The sequence below is a fragment of the Hemitrygon akajei genome, chromosome 6 (assembly GCF_048418815.1).
Source record: "Hemitrygon akajei chromosome 6, sHemAka1.3, whole genome shotgun sequence".
NCBI lineage: Eukaryota > Metazoa > Chordata > Chondrichthyes > Myliobatiformes > Dasyatidae > Hemitrygon > Hemitrygon akajei.
Window position 1 is genome coordinate 83921606 of NC_133129.1, and position 21807 is coordinate 83943412.

The 21807-nt window shown below is 46.5% G+C and overlaps 1 protein-coding gene across 1 annotated transcript in view; it reads right to left on the bottom strand.

Annotated features, from left to right (window-relative positions):
- Window positions 1-10405, bottom strand: part of ift74 (intraflagellar transport 74) — a 242813-nt gene extending 232408 nt beyond the window's left edge. The window contains exon 1 of the mRNA XM_073048695.1: window positions 10368-10405. The gene's annotated coding sequence lies outside the window, so the exon portion shown is untranslated. The remainder of the gene's footprint in view (window positions 1-10367) is intronic.
- Between the last annotated feature and the right edge of the window lie 11402 nt (window positions 10406-21807).

The following is a 21807-nucleotide window of genomic DNA, read 5'->3' on the forward strand; positions in this document are numbered from 1 at the left end:
TTAGGAGGCAGTGATCATAATATGATTGAATTCATACTGCAGTTTGAGAGGGAGAGGCATAACTCATATGTGTCTGCATCAGAATGGAATAAAGGGAATTTCAGAGAAGCTTGCCCAGGTGGATTGGAGGAGGATACTGGCGGGGATGACGGCAGAGCAAAGGTGGCTAAAGTTTCTGGAAACAGTTCACAAGGTGCAGGATAGATCTGTCCCACAGAGGAAGTTGTTCTCAAATAGCCGGGGTGGACAAAGTGTGGCTGCCAAAAGAAAGTTAAGGGCTGCATAAAAGCCAAGGAAAGGGCATACAAGATAGCAAAACTGAGTGTGAAGTTGGATAACTGGGAAGGTATTAAAATCCGATAAAAGGCAACCAAAAAAGCTGTAAGAAGGAGAAAGATGAAATAGGAGGGCAAACTAGCCAATATTATAAAGCAGGATACTAAAAGTTTTTCAGTTATATAATGAGTAAAAGGGAGGTGAGAGTTGATATTGAACCACTGGAAAATGATGCTGGTGAGGTAGTAATGGGGGGAACAAAGAAATAGCAGATAAACTTAATGGGTACTTTGCATCAGTCTTCACTGTGGAAGACATTAGCAGTGTGCCCGACATCCATGAGTGTCAGGGAGCAGGAGTGAGTGCCATTGCTATTACAAAGGAAAAAGTGCAAGGCAAACTCAAAGATCTTAAGGTGGATAAGTCACCTGGACCAGGTAGACTACATCCCAGAGTTCTGAGAGAGGTGGCTGAACAGATAATGGATGCATTGGTCATGATCTTTCAAGAATCACTTGATGCTGGCATGCTCCTGGAGGACTGGAAAATTGCAAATGTCACTTCACTCTTAAAGGCAAAATAAAGGAAATTATAGGCCAGGTAGCCTAACCTCAGTGGTTGGGAAAGTGTTAGTCTATTATTAAGGATGAAGTTGGAGACTAATGATAAAATAAGTCAAAGTCAGCATGGTTTCTGTAAGGGGAAATCTTGCCTGACAAATCTGTTAGAATTCTTTGAGGAAGTAACAAGCAGGGTGGACAAAACAGAGGCAGTGGATGTCACTTATTTGGATTTTCAGAAGGCATTTGATAAGGTGCCACAGATGAGGCCGCTTAACAAGATAAAATCCTATGGCATTACAGGAAAGATATTGGCATGGATAGAGGAATGGCTGACTAGCAGGAGGCAGTGAGTGGGAATAAAAAGATCCTTTTTCAGTTGGCTGCCGTTGTCTAGTGGTGTTCCTCAGGGATCAGTATTGGGACCTCTACTTTTCACATTGTTTGTCAATGATTTAGATAATGGAATTGATGACTTTGTGGCAAAGTTTGAGGATGATATGAAGATAGGTGGATGGTAGGTAGTGCTGAGGAAACAATGCCATTGCAGCAGGACTTAGACAAATTGGAAAAATGGGCAAAAAAGTGGCAGATGGAATACAGTGTTGGGAAATGTATGATAATGCAATTTGGTGAAATGAACAATGATGCAGACTATTATCCAGATGGGCAGAAGGTTCAAACATCAGAGGTGCAAAGGGACTGAGGAGTCCTCGTGCAAGACTCCCAGAAGGATCATTTACAGGTTGAGTCCGTGGTAGAGAAGGTAAATGCAATGTTGGCATTTATTTCAAGGGGAATGAATATAAAAGCAAGAAGATAATGCTAAGCCTTGATAAGACACTAGTCAGGCCGCACTTAAGAGTATTGTCAGCAGGTTTGGGCCCCATATCTCAGAAAGGGTGTGTTGTCATTGGAAAGAGTCCAGAGGAGTTTCATGAGGATGACTGTGGGAATGAAGGGGTTAACATACGAGGAATGTTTGGCAGCTTTGGGCTGTACTCACTGGAATTTAGAAGAATGCAGGGACAACTCATTGAAACTTGCCAAATTTTGAAAGGATTAGATAGGGTGGATGTGGAGAAGTTGTTTCCTATGGTGGGGTTATCTAGAACTAGAGGGCACAGCCTCAAAAATTGACTGGTGACCCTTTACAACAGATTAAGGAAGAATTTTTTGAGTAGTAAATTTATGGAACGTTCTGCCACAGACTGCAGTGGAGGCAGTCCATGTGTATATTTAAGGCAGAAGTTGATTGTTTCCTGATTGGGCAGGAAACTGCAAGAAGGCAGGTGTATGGGGTTGTGTGGGATCCAGGATCAGCCATGATGGAATGGTGGAACAGACTCGATGGGCTGAATAGCCAAATTCTGCTCCTCTGTCTTATGGTCTTAAGAGTGTTTATTGTCCTATCGCATACCCATACTTTGGAAAGTCTGATCATCTAGCTGTACCTCTACACCATGAGTATAGGCAGAGACTGAAGACAGCAGCACCAGTATTAAGGACCAAGAAGCTATGGACAAGGGAAGCGCAAGAACACTTACAGGACTGCTTTGAATCGGTGGACAGGACTGTATTCAGGGATTCATCTTCAAATCTGGATGAGTATGATGCAGTTGATGCACCCTGTGTGGATGAGTGTGTGCCAATGAAAACTTGCTGCACATTCCCAAGCCAAAAGCTTTAGATGAACACAGAGGTTCACAGTCTGCTGAGGGGTAGATCTGTGTCATTTAAGTTTGGCGACCCAGATCTATACAAAACAACCAAGTATGACTTGCAAAAGGCTATTTCAGGAGCTAACAAACAATTCCAAGAGAGGTTAGATGTGACATTTGATCCACAACAACTCTGGCAGGGTTTGCTTCCTACAAAGCAAAACCCAACATCATAAATAACAGCAATGCTTCACTTTCAGATGAGTTCAATGCCTTTTATGCCTGCTTTGAAGGGGATAATAAAACTACAGCTGTGCAGATATCTGCTGCATCTGGCGACCCATTTTTGCCATATAGAATATCTTTATTACAAGTTCAGTGCTACAATACATACAAACCAGGGACTAACACAATTAGTACACTACTACTAGACAAATAGCAGTAAACTAAAAAGTTTTCAACCTTTAATGTCGAGACCCCGGTTAAAAAAAAAGTTTGGGGTTCAAGTCCCCTGGTTAAAGAAGTTTGGGGATTGAGTCCCCTGGTATAGGAAGCGGGGTTAGAGTCCCTGCGTGGGGTTTGGGGTTGGAAGCTCCGGAGCAATACATATTTAATTTGATTAAGTTCTGGTTCCAACATCTAACTGAAACCGCATTCTGCCTTAGACTGGTTGTTAAGAGCAGAAATCTGCCACGCGAAGGTCAGGAAACTGAAGTGGATGCGAGAGTAAGTTACCAAAATGGGCCAGACTCTAGATAAATTAGGACCAAATACACCATTATGGAAAATGTGTAAAGAATTCCCTGAAAACGAGACAGATTTACGGAGACTGAGCGTGCGGATGAATAAGAAGTTGGGGAATGAATTTTGGCCATTAGGGGGAACCCGGGATCTTGAGAAGTGTAAGCAAGCAGAGGGACAGGTGTGGCGACAGAATGTCTCACAGAAATGGAAAGATCTAATTACGCGTGGTATACCGTGACCAGTAGACTTAATGAGCGCTCCCGCCAGACCTCCTGGGAAGTGAATGCAAAAAATAGAAAAATACCCATCAATGATACTAACGGAAAACCCAGGGGCTGGCCGGTATTGAAGGCCTTATGTGAAATCTATGATGAACAGCGTAGGATTGATGATCATAATGTAAAACTTGGTGATAAAAGGCCAGCACCGGATAAGACTGGGCTGCAGACCCTATTTGACCCTAATGAGGACACTGAGGAGGAGGAGGAGCAGCAGGTCCCTTCGTTGGTGAGGGCTGCGAATCCCGTCCCGCCTGTACCTTCGGCACCTTCCGCCCCCCCCGTGCCCTTGACCCATGATCGCCCCCCGCCCCCCCCATGCACTCCCGACTTCCCTTTTCGGGATTGACAGCTCCAGTGCAGGAGTTCCAGATGACCGAAGAACTCCCCACTCGCTATAACCACCATGAGTCCCTTATCAGATTTGTGGTAACCCCCAATTTGGGCGTCAACCTGGCAGGTCGTTTCCATCTCACCGTCACCTGCACCAGTGATGGTCTCACCCTGATCGAACCTCCTACCCATTGGGCATTCTGGCTTCACGTTCCCCCGCAATGGTGGGTGTTGGACCTCACCCACCTCCCCTCCTGCTCGCCAGTCACCCTCGAGCCCCCATACACTCCCCATGTGACCCTTGCGTACGACCCTTCGGGATGCTCAGAGGTCTTGGCAGCCATATTCGCCCCACACTTGGGAACTGAATTCCCAATTTCAGTCTTTGCCATTGTGACTGCGGAGGCAGGCGTAGCCTTAGCCGCCTATATCCCCGACTTCTGAAAGACCTCACCTTCCCTAAAAACTCAGCGCTCATCCAGTACGTTGGTGACCTGCTTTTGGCTAGCGACACTCAGTACGCCTGTGAGGAGGACACAAACTATCTCCTCCATGCCCTACATTCCCTGGGATACGCGATTCCTCTGACAAAAGTAAACTCCGTGGCCAGACCTCCAGGACATTGCTCGTCCTCTGTCTCCCCGGACGGTGTCCAGCAATCAGGTTATGCCATTGTGACCCCACATACCACCTTAGAGGCGGCAGCCTTCCACCCACCAGTCTCGGCCCAACAGGCTGAGCTTTTCGCCCTCACTCGCGCATGCATCCTCGCCTCGAGTCAGACAGCCAATATTTACACGGATTCACGCTATACATTTGGGGTCGCTCACGATTTGGTACGCTATGGGCGCAGCGGGGCTTCCAAACGTCGGCTGGCAAAAGCATTGTCAACGGCCTCTACATTGACAATTTGCTCCAAGCCATCCAGCTCCCCGGTAAGCCTGCTATTATAAAATGTGCCGCCCACTTATCCGATGACTCTCCCGTTAGTAAAGTCAATGCCAGAGCAGACCTGGCAGCCAAGCAAGCCTCCTCCTCTAAAGCAATAACTGTGGATTCGACCCCACGCCTTCTGCCTTCTAGGCAGCCAGTTGATAGCCCAGGCATATCTGACATCGCGTGATTACAGGGGGACGCCCCTGCGACAGAGATTGATGTTTGGAAAAAACATGGTTGCATTATTAATGACGCAACAGGCCTCTGGCAGACCCCAGCAGGTCAGACTTGTAATCCTGATACTCTCCTGCCTGCCCTGGTCAACCGCCTCCACTCTGACACTCACCTCGGCAAGGAGGGAATGTGTATGTTGTTATTAAAAACATGATGGTCCCCCAGTTTGAATGAGGCAGCGGAGAGACGGGCAAAGGGTTGCTTAATTTGCCATAAAGTAAACCCGGGTAAATCTATTAGATGTGATAAAGGGTGCACCCCAACCCCAGCAGGACCGTTTGATACATTACAAATGGACTTTATTGAGTTACCTAAGGTGAATTGTTACAAGTACTGTTTAATTATAATCGACGTCTTCAGTAAATGGATTGAAGCCTTCCCCACAACGAACAACAAGGCTTCCACGGTAGTGCGGATGCTACTGAAAGAAGTTATTCCTCGTTTTGGTATCCCACAAAGACTCTCATCTGATAACGGCCCGCACTTCATTGAACAACAATTCCACTGTGCCTATCACCCCCGAGCCGCAGGAATCGTGGAACGTGCAAACGGCACACTGAAGGATAAACTAACTAAATTGACCCTTGAAACAGGACTAAATTGGCTTAAAGTCCTTCCCCTGGCACTGTATCATATGCGCGTTACACCTCAAACCGGTACCGGGCTAACTGCTGCTGAAATAGTTTACGGGCGCCCAAATAGAACCCCATGGGGCAGTGACCACAACCCCCCGCCAATACAAGTAGATCTACAAATGATGGGCGAGGAACTGCAGTGTTAACTCAAGCATTTAACTTTGTCTCTTAAGTTTCTACATACTCAGGTGAAGGAAGCCTCAAGACCTGTCCCTGACAGAGAAGGCGAGTGGCAGGGAGCAGAACCAGGAGATTGGGTGTTAATAAGGAACTGGGATCAACCCAAGCTGGGACCCCGGTGGAAAGGACCGTACCAGGTCCTCCTGCAGACCCCTTCTGCTGTCAAGGTGAAGGGACAAGAACGTTGGATACATCTGAGCGACTGCAAGCGTTGGACCACAGACTCGCTAGAAACTACAGATAAATGAAGGGACTGATAAACGGACTTGATTGAACTGTTGTGTGTTTAAATTCCTTTTTCCTTGTGGTGTCACATCGTTGAAACTGTACTCTGGCAATGGAAGGTAGGATGCTCTTGGTTATCTATATTCTTTTAGGGATAGTGGGGTACAGGGCAAAGGTTGAGGGACAACTGGACGAGGAACCAAAACCCGTAAAAGGATCGAGGGGGAACATTTCAAGGCAGAAAAGGGATTGGGGCTTCCCCAAAGGTCCCACCCTTGAAAGACCCTCCTCGGAGTTTATAAGTGGCAACTATTTCCAAAATGTGCACAAACGACTGCACAAACAACCATCGTTTGCTATCCCCACCCCGCCAGTGTCTCCTCGCTCTTTACCATCTTCCCGCACTGGGATCGTGCCGATCAGCCCTTCCGATGTGCCCCCGCCAGCAAAACATTGCCTGAGGGAAAAAGGGTGGAACTCACCTATGACTCTTCCACGGCCCCGGTCGCGGACTGTTTATTCCCCCTGTCCAACAGGTGGATGAGAAAAGATCTCTGGTGGGAGGGGAGTCCCAAGCCCCCGAAGGGTGACTGAGTATATGAGAACTGCTACTTCGGAACAGGGTGGGGGTGTTCAGACGTGTATGTCTCAAAAAACGTCGCCTGCCTCTCCAAGCCCTGTAGGAAAAGGGAGTGTCACCCCACCAAGGACCCCTTAGGGATCTCTTGCTCTTGCCATGAGACAAAGTGCCAGTCCCTGGCCCAGGGGGTGCAACTTCCTTGTGGGGAGGGGAACTGCACCCACCTCCGAGTCAACGATCAGGTATTCCTACGACCTAAGTATCGCAGGGGCACCAAACGAGTGTACGCCCCTGCCGGTGTGGCAGAATGGAGTGATACTGTACACCTAAAGGGTGAGGGTTGCACTGAGACCATGTATACCCTCCCGGGGTACTTTTTCTTCTACAACGGCATTGCCACCAACTTCCTCGAGTATACATACCCTTCCTCGGTGGCCTATGGCACCTTCCTCCCCCACCGCGGTCCCTTGCCCTGGGACTTGGGGTCCCTCATGCCGCCCGCCTGGGAGGTACAAGAGAGAGGTCTCCCAAGAATTTTGTGCAGATTACCAAGTCCTGACTACCCTAACCGCAGGTCAGGTGGCCGGATACAGGGCAGCTGGCTTTTTCTCTTTGGGGGCATCAGGAGCCGCTATGGCAGCCCACAATCGGAACTATCTGGCCTGTGGTCTCATGAGCCTCGGGAACGCCACCAGGGAAGCATTAAGACTCATAACTGACAGCCTTAACCAACTGCGGCTCGTCTCCGTGCAAAACCGCTATGCACTTGATTACCTCCTCGCCAGGGAGGGTGGGCTCTGTGCTATCATAAAGGACAAATGCATAATGGGGCTAGACGATGCTACTGCCAACATAACGTGGTATATGAACAAAATAGATGAACAGTTAGGATCCATCAAGGAAGGAACAGGTTGGGCAGGGTGGGGGGACTGGGGACTAAGTGCATGGAAGGACTGGTTGATCAATCGGGCTATCGACGCATTGACGGCCATTACAGGGATTTTTGTCTGTACTGCCGTTGTCAAATGTGTTCTGAACCTCACGATGGCCTCGTTAGGGGACCTGCTGCCGGCTAAGCCACTGATGGTAGTACGAGCAAACGTCGAGGCCACCGATCTCCTCGAACCTGCACCAGAGGATTTTCACGATATTGATGAGTGATCATTTCATGATCACAGGAGGGAATGAGAATGTGAAGAGGGTAAGGGGTACGTGTAGAGGGGGTGGGCGAGGGGTAAGTGTAGCAAAATATGTAGACAGGACAAGAGAGAGGTACGTCATTGGGGAAGTAAGGAGAGGTAGCTAAAATAAGGTGCCAGGCCAGACGTGGAGACCACAAGGAAAAGGGAACCTGCGACCACAAGACAATGTGCTTGGCAAAGTATTTTGAGGATACCTATTTCAAGTGTTTTGAAGTGCGTCAGTATTAATTCCAAGTATTACTCTTTAACCTTTCCTAATTCTGAGTATTTCGCATGCTTAGCTATGCAATAGCCAATCAATTGATGAATTCAAATCGGTAACCATATTTGCGAATGTAGTACCCTGCTTTTGGGTATAAGTATGACCTTTGTAAACCGACAAATTGGGAGTTGGCTACCTTACACCCGAAGTGCATGGGGCTGCGAACTCCTCTCTGAATAAAAACCGTTTCAGAGGTAATTTCGTGTCTCTGGTGTTTTTCCTCAACTGAGCAGGTTAATAATTTCAGGTTGGCATGGGCAGATCCTCCCACCACCCGTTTCCAAGACCCATGGGTGGCTGTTTTCGCCAGCCCCAGGAGCAAGTTGACAAGGACATCCTCATCCCTCCATGCCCCCTCCTTACTGGATGACCGCATATAAATTGGGTGGGGCTAAAATGAAACCAGAAGGCGAGAAGCAGCCCATGCAGATACGCAGAAAGTGGCTGCAGCCTCACACACTCCAGGTACATGTGGTACACAATCTCCTCCAGCCCGCAGAATTGACATGCGGCTGGGAGACCTGCGTACAAACTAAAGAACTTGCTACAGCATAACTCTATGCAGCAGCCTCCACCCCAGGTACATGGAACCCTCTCATAAAGGGACTTCCATTGGGAACCCCCCCCCCCCACCTCCAGGTAGAAAGACAGCCTGCTATGATGTGTCGGGACAGTGGACAACAGCTAGGAAGTGAAGACTGTGGAGCAGCAGCCCATATAGGTACCCCCTACTTGCATCCCTGAATGGGATTCTGAGTGTCGATGAGAGACGACTCAAGTTGTGTGGGCTTGGCTCTAGGATAAAGATTGCAGGGTCTGGCCCCGACAAACATCTCCGGTGGTACAAAGGTTAACCCAGCCTGTGTCGTTCCACATACCTGAGCCGCACCGACATCCGTTGAGGTAGGGCAAGGGTCGGCCAGGACTCCACCCTCTGCCAGAGGAGGGGATTCCCGGCCTGAGGCAACCATGTTCCAGACTCTCAGTAGGTCCTGATAGAAGCCGGGCAGACTCCGCAAAGCAGCACGGCTGATGCCCGCCAGTGGTAGCCACATCTCTTCGTGAAGACAGCAGCCTCTTCGGCGGAAGAATGTCACCAACACGTGCCACCTGGGAGGGTGCTCGGCATACAGGAATCTCTGCCGTGTCCTGAGGCGGAGAGCCGCCAGTCATGTATGTACAACACCAGCGACTGCCCGCCCTCTCCCACTGTGAGACTCAAGACCGCTGTGGAAACCCAGTGTTTCCTGTCCACAAACAACTTCTGCATTCTCGCAACAAACGGGGCAGGAGGGGCCAAGGTGACCATCGGGTACCACAACATGGAGGCCATATCCAGTGACCCTGCGATCTGTCTCAAAGGCCGACATCAGGCTGCCTTTCAGGAGGATAAACACTGACAATGGGGTACCTGGTAAGACTCTGAAGACCCACTGCAACTGCCTATCACAACAGGTTTACGGCAGACACCATCTCAATGGCTCTCCATGTGGTCTAGGATCACCTAGACAATACAAATGTCAAGATGCTGTTTGAGTGGCGCGTGGCCAAGTAAGCGGATAAGGCGTCATTCTGATGATCTGAAGATTGCTAGTTCGAGCCTCAGAGCAAGGCACTTAACCTTACATTGCTCTGTGACAACACCAGTGCCAAGTTGTATGGGTCCTAATGCCCTTCCCTTGGAAAACATCGGTGGCGTGGAGAGGGGAGACTTGCAGCATGGGCAGCAAATTCCACAGATTTACCACCCCCTGACTAATGTAATTTCTCCACATCTCTGTTGTAAATGGAAATCCTTCAACCATCAGGCTCTTGAACAAAAGGAGCAATGACACTTGCTTAAGGGCTCTTTTATCTTATTATTTTATACTCATTATTTATTGCTATTTACTTATTATCTGCATTTGCACAGTTTGTTTACAGTTTAGAGATCCTATTTACAATTACTGTTCTATAGATTTGCTAAGTATGCCCGCAGAAAAAGAATCCCAAGGCTGTACGTGGTGACAAATGCCAAGATTCTGATTCACTTTACCCGGAACACCCCCACGGATGAGATCTCCCTCTGCCGGTCGCGGTCCCGGCAGCCCCATCACTTCGGTCATTAGCCGAAAGCTTCCCGGACCCGGGCGCGGATCATGAGAGAGAAGGAGAGAACCGGGACTGTCCCAGGGTGCAGGACCACAGTGTGCCCAGAGATCACAGTAATTGTCCCTTAGTCGCCAGTCCCGATGAAACCCCCGCCAGAACCCCGTGTTTACCTGTTGCCGCTCTCCACGACCACCCCATTCACTCAGCGCAGTTTTCGAGTGAGAGCTACAACCTTCACGCCTGCGCATTTCATCGCCTGGTCACCGATGGCACATTCTGACGCGCGAAGGTGTCTGGGTAACTAAGGTGCCATATTAATGTCTGCTAGCACCTCTTACCCTATGCTATTTGGCTCAAAACCAGTCAATGTTTTAATTATAATACTCAACAGCTACCTTAACGCTGCAAGCTACCACCAAGTACTCAATATCAACAGGTATTCCGTGTGTCAACTGTCAAAATCCAACCCACTTATAAGTGCAGATGTAAGACCGTAAGACACAACGTACACTGCAGATGCTGGGGTCAAAGCAACACGTACAACAAGCTGGAGGAACTCAGCAGGTTGGAGAATTCCGGTAATTCCCTCCCTCTCCCTACCCCATCCCAGTTTCACTCTGCCTCCTCCTCCAGCTGCCTATCACCTCTCTCATGATTCTGCCTTCTTCTACTACACATAGTGCTTTCCCCTTACATTCCTTCTTCACCTTTCCCGCCTATCCCCTCCCCCACCCCTTGATCTTTCCTCTTACTGATTTTTCACCTGGCACCTACCAGTTTTCTCCTTACCACCCTCCCCCCACCTTCTTTACAGGGCTCCTGCCTCTTCAGTCCTGACGAAGGGTCTCAGCCCGAAAGGTTGACTGCTCGTTTCCACGGATGCTGCCCGACCTGCTGAGTTCCTCCAGTGTGTTGTATGTGTTGATAAGACCATAAGATAGAGGAGCAGAGGTGGGCCATTTGGCCCATCGAGTCTGTTCACCATTCAATCATGGGCTGATCCAATTCTTCCAGATATCCCCATTCTCCTGCCTTCTCCCCATACGTTTTGGCTAATCAAGAACCTATCTACCTTTGCCTTAAATGCACCCAATGACTTGGCCTTCACAGCCACTCATGGCAACAAATTCCACAGATTTATCACCCCCTGACTAATGTAATTTCTCCACATCTCTGTTGTAAATGGAAATCCTTCAATCCTGAAGGTGTGTCCTCTTGTCCTATACTCCCCTACCATGAGAAATAACTTTGCTATATCCAACCTGTTCAGGCCTTTTAACATTTGGAATGTTTCTATGAGATCCTTCCTTATTCTCCTGAACACCAGGGAATACAGCCCAAGAGCTGCCAGATGATATAAAACACACAAAATTCTGCAGATGCTGGAAATACAGAGTCACACACAGAAAGTGCAGGGGGGGAACTCAGCTGGTCAGGCAGCATCTAAGCAGAGGAATAAACAGTCTGTGCATGGTGAAGGATCTCAGCTCAAAACATCGACTACTTATTCCTCTCCAAAGATGCTGCCTAACCTGCTGAGATCCTCCAACATTTGGCAGAAATAAACAACATTCCTTTCAATCAATCATTTTCCAAATGTTGCTGATCTTTTACTTGTAGCCACGTACTCCTGATCTGATTCCTCCCTCCTTCCCCTAAAGTCTATCTCCCATGTCTTTCAAGACCAACAAAGTCTTGATGTGTGCTGGGCCTCCATTTGGTTTCTGAGCCGGATTCATTGAAGATTTGCCCACCATTCTGCTGTCAGACTTCATTGCTACAAATGAGCTGCATGAAGCACAGCCCTTTGAAATCAGTGAAATGACCCAAAACATTGAGAAGAACGCAGAAGGAGTCTAACAACGCAGCACATTTTTCTTTGGCCCAGAGCCCTGAGAAACAAGGAAGGTCTGGGACAAAACCATAGTGAGCCCATCATCTTCATCAGTCTGTAGAAAATCATGCAGGATATTCAAGGTAAACCTCTTCAGCCACAGAGTGGTGTTCAGCTGAAACTTGTCAACACAGGGAGAGCAAGAGATAAACAGCAGGGAATGATTTTAAAGTACTGATATGCAACAGAAAGTTGGGCAGGGATCATCTGGACTGAGTGGCCTTTCACAATGGGCCTGTGACAGAGACAGTAAGCACCTGAGACACCGGATTTGAAATAGAACTGCTTTATTTCTCACACATCTACAATATTAAACACCAGTCTAATTTAAGGCTAATTTAGCAGACCAAACCTTCCAAACCTCAGTGACCAGGGTTCAGTCCTGGGTGTGATAAGCAGCCACATTATCTGCAGAATCTGGCATTAATAATCAGTTGGGAACTTGCAACTGTATTCAGTCACCATGATGGTTAACATTTTAACATGCAGTTCACTTGAGTTTCCTCCCTGATGTGAAGTTGCTGGTGTTTCAGCAGGTGGGATGACAGAGTAAATCTCTTTGCTCACTCTGGACAGAAGCATGGTTTCTAGTTGCTGTGAATTTGCTGGAGCCTCACAAGGTGGGTTAACTAAATGAAACCCTTCCCACGCTCAGAACAGATGTACAGCTACTCCCCTGCATGAACTGTCTGGTGTTTCAGTAATGAAGGTACTAATAAATCTTTTCCCACCATTGGAATAGATGAATAGCCTCTCCCCAGTGTGATCTCACTGGCATTTCTGCAGGTTGGATGCTCAGGTGAGTCTCTTCTCACACACGGAGCAATGTGACTTTGCAGGTGCTGTAGCCCAGTGAATCCCTTCCAAAATGAGAGGCAATGGCTATCAACTCTCTGGCCATTCATCAGGTCAGATCATAGATGTGACCTGATGGCATGAGTTTCTGAGAAAAATGAGGAAGGTGCTGGACAGATGTATTCCAAAAACAAAGAAAAACTCAAATGGCAAAATAGTACAACCATGGCTGACAGGGGAAGTCAAGGCTAATGTAAAAGCAAAAGAGAGGGCATACAGTAAAGCAGAAATTAGTGCAAAGACAGAGGATTGGGAAACTTTTAAAAACCTACAGAGAGCAACTAAAAGAATCAACTAGGAGGGAAAAGATTAAATATGAAAGCAAGCTAGCAAATAATATCAAAGTGGATAGTAAAAGGTTTTTCAACTAAAAAATGAAAGGGATGAAAGTGGATATACGACTGCTAGAAAATGCAACTGGAGAAATAATAACGGGCAAGGAGATGGCAGATGAACTTAATGATTATTTTGTGTCAGTCTTCACTATGGAACACACTAACAATGTGTCAGATGTTGAAGGGTGTGAGGGAAGAGAAATGAATGCAGTTACTATTACAAGGGAGAAGGTGTTCTAAAAGCTGAAAGACTTAAAGGAACTGCACCCTAGGATTCTGAAAGAGGTAGTGGTAGAGATTGTGGAGGCATTAGTAATGATCCTTCAAAAATTATTGGACTCTGGTATGGTGCCACATGACTGGAAAACTGTAAATGTCTCTCCACTCTTTAAGAAAGGAGGAAGGCAGCAGAAAGAAAATGACAGACCAGTTAGCTTGACCTATGTGGTTGGGAAGATGTTAGAGTCAATTGTTATGGATGAGGTTATGGCGTACTTGGTGACACAGGACAAGATAGGACAAATTCAGCATGAGATTTAGATTAAGGGAAAATCTTGCCTGACAAAACTGTTGGAATTCTTTGAGGAGATTACAAGTAGGATAGATAAAGGGATGCAGTGGAGTTGTATATTTGAACATTCAGAACACTTTGATAAGGTGCCTTCAATGAGGCTGCTTACCAAGTTAAGAGCCTAAGGTATTACAGTAAAGTTACTGATATGGTTAGAGCATTGGCTGATTGGTAGGAGGCAGCGAGTGGGAATAAAATGATTCTTTTCTAGTTGGTAGCCAAGTGACTAGTGGTGTTCTGCAGGAGTCTGTGTTAGGACCGCTTCTTTTTATACCATATATCAATGATTTAGATGATGCAGCTTCAGCTTCTCAATCATCCCCTCCTCCACATGCAAAGATCAGTGGCATTCAAATGCTGAGCAACTGACAGACACAGCAGAACTGACGTGCTGTTGTGTTTCAGATTCCCGTACATGAATCCTTAGCCTTTTCTATCCTCTAAAAAGTTTACAAAGTACATCAATGGGAGACAGACAATATTTCAGCTAAGATCACGTTAGTCTTTTCCATGACCTCTGATACCACATGGTTACAGTGAGGCTCAACACAGTTTGGACGAACAACACTTCATCTTCTAACTGGGCACAGTTCAGGCATCTGGACACGGCATCAAATTCATTGTATACCTGTCTGTATCAAAATGTGTCATTTCTGACCTTCATCAATCTGATGTGGCTCAGTTTCTCTCTCTCATAGAGTCATAATAAAGAACAGCACAGAAACAGGACATTTAGCCCATTTAGTCTGTGCCAAACCATTAATCTGCCTGCTCCCCTTGACCTGCACCCAGACCTTATACCTCCATATGCCTCCCATCCATGTACCAATCCAGTTCAATTTCTTTAATATTGAAATCAACCACACATCCATCATTTGTGCTGGCAATTCATTCCACACTCTCACCAGCCTCTGAGCACAGAGTTTCCCCTTAAACATTTCACCTCTCACCCTTTACCCAACACCTCTATTTGTTGTCTCACCCACTCTTAGTGTTAGAAGACTACTTGCATTTACCCTATCTAAACCTCTCATAATTGTGTATACCTCTATCAAATCTCCTCTCAGTCGCCTATGTTCTAGGAAATAAAGTCCTAACATCATCAACCTTTCCCTGTAACTCAGGTCCTCAAGTCCCAGCAATAATCTTGTAAATTTCCTCTACATTCTTTCAAACTTATTTACATCTTTCCTGCAGATAGGTGACCAAATCCTGGACACAACAATTTATACATAAATACTTTATACAATTTGAACGTAACACCCCAACTCGTTTACTCAATATATTGACATATGGAGATTGTAAGATGGTGGAGCAGAGTGATGATGGCACTAAATGGCCACTCCTTTGCTTGCATCTTTGGAAACAGCTCTATTACCATCTTTAAAATCTTTACTTTTCCCTTTATGGGTCCTTTTGAAGAACCTGATCTAGAGTTACACGCTGACTTCGGTTCTTTGTGGGAATGGGACCTGCTCTTGGGGTTTCAGGGGTGGCCGTTGTTCGGCCTAGTATTTGGCTCAGCTTTGGAAGCCTAGGATCTCAGGCCTCTGGAGGTGGGCGGATCGAGGGTCAGTGTCACGACAGGAGACCCATGTGTCGTCAGGGGAGTCAGAATATCTGTAGCTGTGTGCCCAGAGACTCGTGATCTGTGGGCACAGAGCTCAAAAAAGTGATCTGTCAGACTTCTAACATCGTAAACCATCGAGTTCTTTGTTATGTCTCCCAGCACACTGTGAAAACGGAGAGACCTCTCTCTCCCCTATTAGGGAGAAAGAGAGAACCTGTGGTATGTTGAATACCGGGTGAACAATGTAGTCTTTGGGGTGACTGCAGGTCTGTGTATTTACTGTTGCTTTGCCCATGCTTGAGTGCTGGGTGGCGGATGCTGATGCGTTTTTTTTTTGCCGGTGTGAGGAGGTAGGGATTGTGACTTGTTGCCGCTTACGCGCAGGAGGGGGAAGCTGGGGGGTGGGGGGGGGACTTTGGGGTTGTAACATTTAACTGTTGTTCATTCTTTTGGGCATTCTTCTGTTTTCATGGATGTTTGTGAAGAAAAAGCAATTCAGGATGTATATTGTATACATTACTCTGACATTAAATTGTACCTTTAAACCTTTGAGCAATGTGCCAAAAGCTTTCTTTATTCTCATCTACCTGTGATGCTACTTCTAAGGCATTATGGATTTGTATTCCCAGATACTTCTGTTCTGCTCTACTGCTTATCTGGTGTGTTTTGTCCTCCAAACTGTAACATCTCACATCAAAATCCTTCTGCCATTTGTCATCTCATTTTTCCAGCTGGTCCAGATCCTGCTGCAAGCTTTGATAGTCCTCTCACTGTCCACTATACTCCCAATCTAGCTGCCATCTGCAAATTTTCAGATTCAATTTGCGATGTTATTATCCAGATTGTTGATATAGTTGACAAAAAAATGGACCCAGCACCAATCCCTGCAGCTCACCACCAGTCACAGGCATCCAGTCAGAGAGGCAACCATCTACAACTAATTGCTGGCTTCTCCTGCAAAGCCAATGTCTAATCCAATTTAGTACATCATCCTGAATGCCAAGTTACTGAAGTTGCTTGACCAACCTCCCATGAGAGACCTTGTCAAGGGCCTTGCTAATGTCCAGATAGAAAACATGTACTGCCTTGCCTTCATCAATTTTCCTGCTAACATCCTCAAAAAATTCTATAAGGTTGATTAAACATGACTTATGACACACACGGAGCCATGCTGACTGTCCTGGATCTGTCCCTGTCTATCCACTCATATTTCCAGTCGCTTAGAATACCTTCCAGTAACTTTCTCATACTGATGTCAGGCTCACCGGCATTTAATTTTATGGTTTACTTTTAGAGCCTTTTTAAAACAACAGAACAACAGTAGCTATCCATTAATCCTCCTGTACCTCACCCGTGACTAAAGACATTTGAAATACTGCTGCTAGGTCAGATGCAGTTTGTCCCAAGTCTCTTTAGTCATCAGATTTCTGAACTTTCTCCCTGCTTACAAATAGTCAATGCCTTTATTCCTTCTACCAAAGTGTATGATCATACACTCCCCTACACTATATTCCATCTGTCACTTAGTTGTCCATGCTCCTAAACTGTCCAAGTCCTTCTGCTGACTCCCTGCTTCTTCAAAATTACCTGCCCCTCCACCTAACTTTGTATTGTCTGCAAACCTGGCCACAACATCATCAATTCTGTCATCTAAATCTTTGACATATAATATGAAAAGAGGCGGTCCCAACATAGACCCCTGTGGAACACCATTCACTAGTCACCAGCAGCCAACCAGAATAGGCTCCCTTTATTCCCAGTCTTTGCCTCCTGCCAGTCAGCCAATCTTCTGTCGATGCTAATGATAAATATAAGAAAGCCCACAGATGCTGGAAATCCAAAGCAATACACACAGATTGATCAGAGAACTCAGCAGGTCAGGCAGTATCCATGAAAATGAATAAACAGTTGACTTTAAAGAGTTCCTCTCATTCCTCTGTAGTTCACTTCACTCCACCAATACTGATGCGCCTAATTATAGCTTCTCCCGTTCAAACTTCATGGTGAATTCTATCATATTATGATCACAGTCTAAACGGGACAACCACAAGTTGGTTTATAAGGTCATCTCATAGACATTCTGCAAATTTCCTCACTGGGAATCCTGCACCATATATTTTATGAATATACAATCAATCTATGTACAGTATATAATTTATGTACAGACATTTTTGTTATTGTGTTCTTTATCTTATTGTGTTTTTCAGTGCTACATCGGAGCCGGAGTAACAATTATTTTGGAAAACAGTGTTGGGTAGTGTGTGATTGTGCAGTTTGGTAGAAGAAATAAAAGTGTAGACTGTTTTCTAAACAGAGAGAAAATTTTAAAAATCAGACATGCAAAGGGTCTTGGGAGTCCTTGAGCAGGATTCCCCAAAGGTTAGTCTGCAGGCTGAGTTGGTGGTGAGGCAAATACAATGTCAAAATTCATTTGGAGAGGATTAGAATATAAAAGCACAGATGTAATGCTAAGGTTTTATAATATACTGGTGTGTCCTCATTTGGAGTATTATGAGCAGTTTTGGGCCCCTTATCTAAGAAAGGATGTGCTGGTATTTGAGAGGGTTCAAAAGAAGTTCATGAAAATGATTCTGAAATTGAAAGACTCATTATATGGGAAGCGTTTGATGTCTCTGGGCCTGTACTCACTGTAATTCAGAAGAATGAGGGGAGATCTTATTAAAACCTATCGAATGTTGAAATGCTTCAGTGGAGTAGGTGTGGAGAGGATGTTTCCTGTGGTGGGGGAGTCTGAGAGCAAAAGTACACAGCCTCCCAGTGGGGGGGGGGGGGCATCCATTTAGAATGTGGCTGAGGAGGAATTTCTTCAGCCAGAGAGTGATGAATCTGCGGAATTTGCTGCCACAGGCAGTTGTGGAGGGCAAGTCACTGGGTATATTTAAGGCGGAGGGTGATAGATTCTTGTTTAGTCAGGGCATGAAGGGATACTGGGTAAAGGCAGGTGGTTGGGCAGAGAGGGAAAATTGGATCAGCCATAATAAAATGGCAGAGCAGACTCAATGGGCCACTTGGCCTAATTCTGGTCCTATATCTTATCGCCTTATTTTTGGCATAACTCGGATAACATGTGGTTATACCTACAATGTCCCACCTCTTGATGTACGACTCAGAATGATGTCTGTGTGATGGAGATCCTTTGCCAGTATAATAGCATGTTTAGACTCTTCAGGCATGGCAGCCCTACTAAGCCGTCCAACTCTCAGACACCATCTTCAAGAGCTGTATTAAGCTTGAAAATATGGTTGTTCTTTTTCACACTTTCTCTGTTTTGCAAACTTGAGAATTCATCAGGAAAGCTGTTTCTTTGGCAAAATTCGGTGATCTCCCTTTCAGCCTTTCTGAGCTCCTCCACTAAGAGACAATCTCGGCTATTCTGACCCTTGGTTTTCCCAATCTTTCTCCCCAAGGAATACCCTTGTTCTTCATCCGAGTCAGACTGAGCCAAGAGCAATATTGAATTGCTTCCTCTTCTGACTAAGAAACAAGAGCAGGTTCGTAAATCTAAGAATCTAGGCCACTGGTTTCCTCAAATGAGTCCAGAATGAGAAATGATAGATTATTGTTGTTACCACGTCCACCCCCTCTTCAACTTGCATGGTATCTATTCTAACACTCTTTTTGACTTCCAGATAATCTAGCAGAAGTTCTCCAGCACAATTGGGATTCACTGACTGTTTCCTTTCAGTTTGAAGAAGATACCGAGGCCCTGACACCCACTTCACATTCTTCATGAAGGCTTTCATCTTCAACCCTCTTGAGGCTATGTCTGACAGGTTGCCTGCAGTGTTGACATTGAACATAGAAATCTACAGCACATTACAGGCCCTTTGACCCACAATGTCATGCTGACCATGTAACCTGCTCTAGAAACTGCCTAGAATTTCCCTACCGCATAGCCCTCTATTTTTCTAAGCTTCATGTACCTATCTAAGAGTCTCTTAAGAATTTCTGAGACTCTGCTTGCACTGAAGGTTCTGAACCTAGAAGTTTCATTCTTGATATGCTTCGGCACAGAAGTACTATCAGTCAGAAACTCTGAGTCAGGAAGCTGCTTGTGTGGCTCCTTCCTCCACAATTTGTCCACACGATTGCCATCATAGCAGCGGTGAGCTCCATGTGAGGGTTGGAAACTGACTTCAGCAGAGCTTCCCTAGATTTTCCTCTGATAAAATTACTGTGTACTTGAGAGTCTTTGTTGTGCAACAACAGGTAGGTTATTACTCCATCGCCATCTTCAGTTGCATATGTAAAATGGTGTAACTGTGCAGCAGTACCTTCAAAATCCAGGGGTTTCAAACATCTAATAACATTGAGGTCTTCAACTGGCGGAGTTCTTCCAACCAGCTTATCTGCTCATGAGCAACTGATGTTGAATAGTGTCATCCCAGCCAAGCCCTTTCACAACAGTGAGCTAGTAACTTCTGGTCACTGGAAAAGCTGAACATTAAGTGATATTCCTTGAAAGGTCTCCCCGCAGTCAAACACAGAACAAACTTTCCCTTTTCTGGGGTGATAACACCGTGATGTGGAATTTACCAGACTTGCCCATCACCGCATTCCAGATCCTCTGCTGGCACATTTTTGGCATAGCCTTTGGGAATGTGATCCTTCATGAAAGCCGTGTTATCAGTGAGAAATGTCAAATCCTTTTTAAACTGCTTTGTTAGATTTAGAGCAGACTATTATTTAGCCCCATTAATGTACCTCTTTCTCAAAGGTAAACTCATCTGTCCTGTTGTACATACTATTTATTACAAATTACTATAATTTGTATGGGGTGTCAGGGAGAGGTAGTACCTCTGACGGGGAACACGTTGTACTCTTCGGAGTAGTTCATCTGCATTGGTCCTCACCTGACACTCAGCTCTCACCAGTGGTTCCTCGTAGCTGTTTGCTTGCAACAGCAGCCACACCCCGGGCAACGGCTTCGACTGGCCGGCAAAACCTGGTGAGGGTAGCTGTTGGGCCTCAAACCCTTGGTGAGTTAGGGCTTGTCTACCTACGCACGTGAAGGCTAAATTCGGCGGACTATGCGGAGGAGACCACCACTTGGCGGTCCAATGAGTAGAAAGGCGGACCCAGCAAAGCGTTGTGGAGCGCAATCAGGGCACAGTGAGACACGTAGGACACTGCTGGCCGTCCACTGCATCCCGACTTATTTCCAGCCGTCTCGACTCCGTCTTGCAACTGGATACAGATAGGTCGGGACGAGAGAGTGAGGCTGATGATTTGCGCAACTCTCCCTCACTTTAATCCAAGTCAAGCGCAAGTCACGACTCCAAACCCATTCCGCTAAAAAACTGCAAGTCCTGTGGCAATGGGCGAGTGGCGAAGCAGCAGGTGTGGATACACTGGAAGCAGTAGTCACAAACCTGCACACAGGCGGCCAAGGGCATTGGGTCATTCTCCGCGGGAATGAAGCAGCAGTGGAGCTCGGCAGCCCCCCGGGTGTCTGAGCAGTCCTCTTTAGGAATCGCTCTGCTCACCTCCATGGAGGAAGGGGTGAGAAAAGGTGCCTCAAACATAGCCTGCTTCATCTTACCCTGGCCAGCACACCGCGGCTGATGGGGATCCCACTCAGCGGTCGAACTACAAAGAAGACGAAAATGAAGGTGCTCAACCTTAGCATGTGGAACGTATGAACTCTGCTTGACATCACCAAGGCTGTCAGACCAGAAAGAAGAACAGCACTGGTCGCCAAAGAACTAGCCCGCTATAATGTGGACATTGCAGCACTCAGCGAAACACGCCTAGCAGACAAGGGCCAGCTTACAAAACGTGGTGGTGGGTACACATTCTTCTGGAGCGGTCGCAGCAGCACTGAACGACAAGAGGCTGGAGTTGGATTTGCCATCCAATCCCACCTCACTCGTAAACTTGCCAAGCTTCCAGAGGGCATCAACGATCGCCTGATGACGCTTCGGCTCCCACTTGGCAATGAGAGGAGTGCAACGCTGATCAGTGCATATGCCCCAACGATGACCAACCCAGATGACATCAAAGATAAGTTCTATGAAGAACTTAACGCCCTCATAGCAGCAGTCCCACAGTCAGAGAAGCTTATTGTCATCAGGGACTTTAACGCCAGAGTGGGGACAGATTACCAGACTTGGGAAGGGATTCTTGGAAGACATGGTATTGGCAAGTGTAACAGCAATGGCCTGCTGTTCCTCAAGACATGCGCTACGCATGACCTTGTCATCACCAACACCCTATTCCGCCTCCCTACCCGTAACAAGACATCTTGGATGCATCCATGCTCTAGGCACTGGCATCTGATTGACTATGTCATCACCAGAAAGAGGGACTGGCAAGACGTGAGAGTGACAAAGGCCATGTGTGGTGCCGACTGCTGGACGGATCA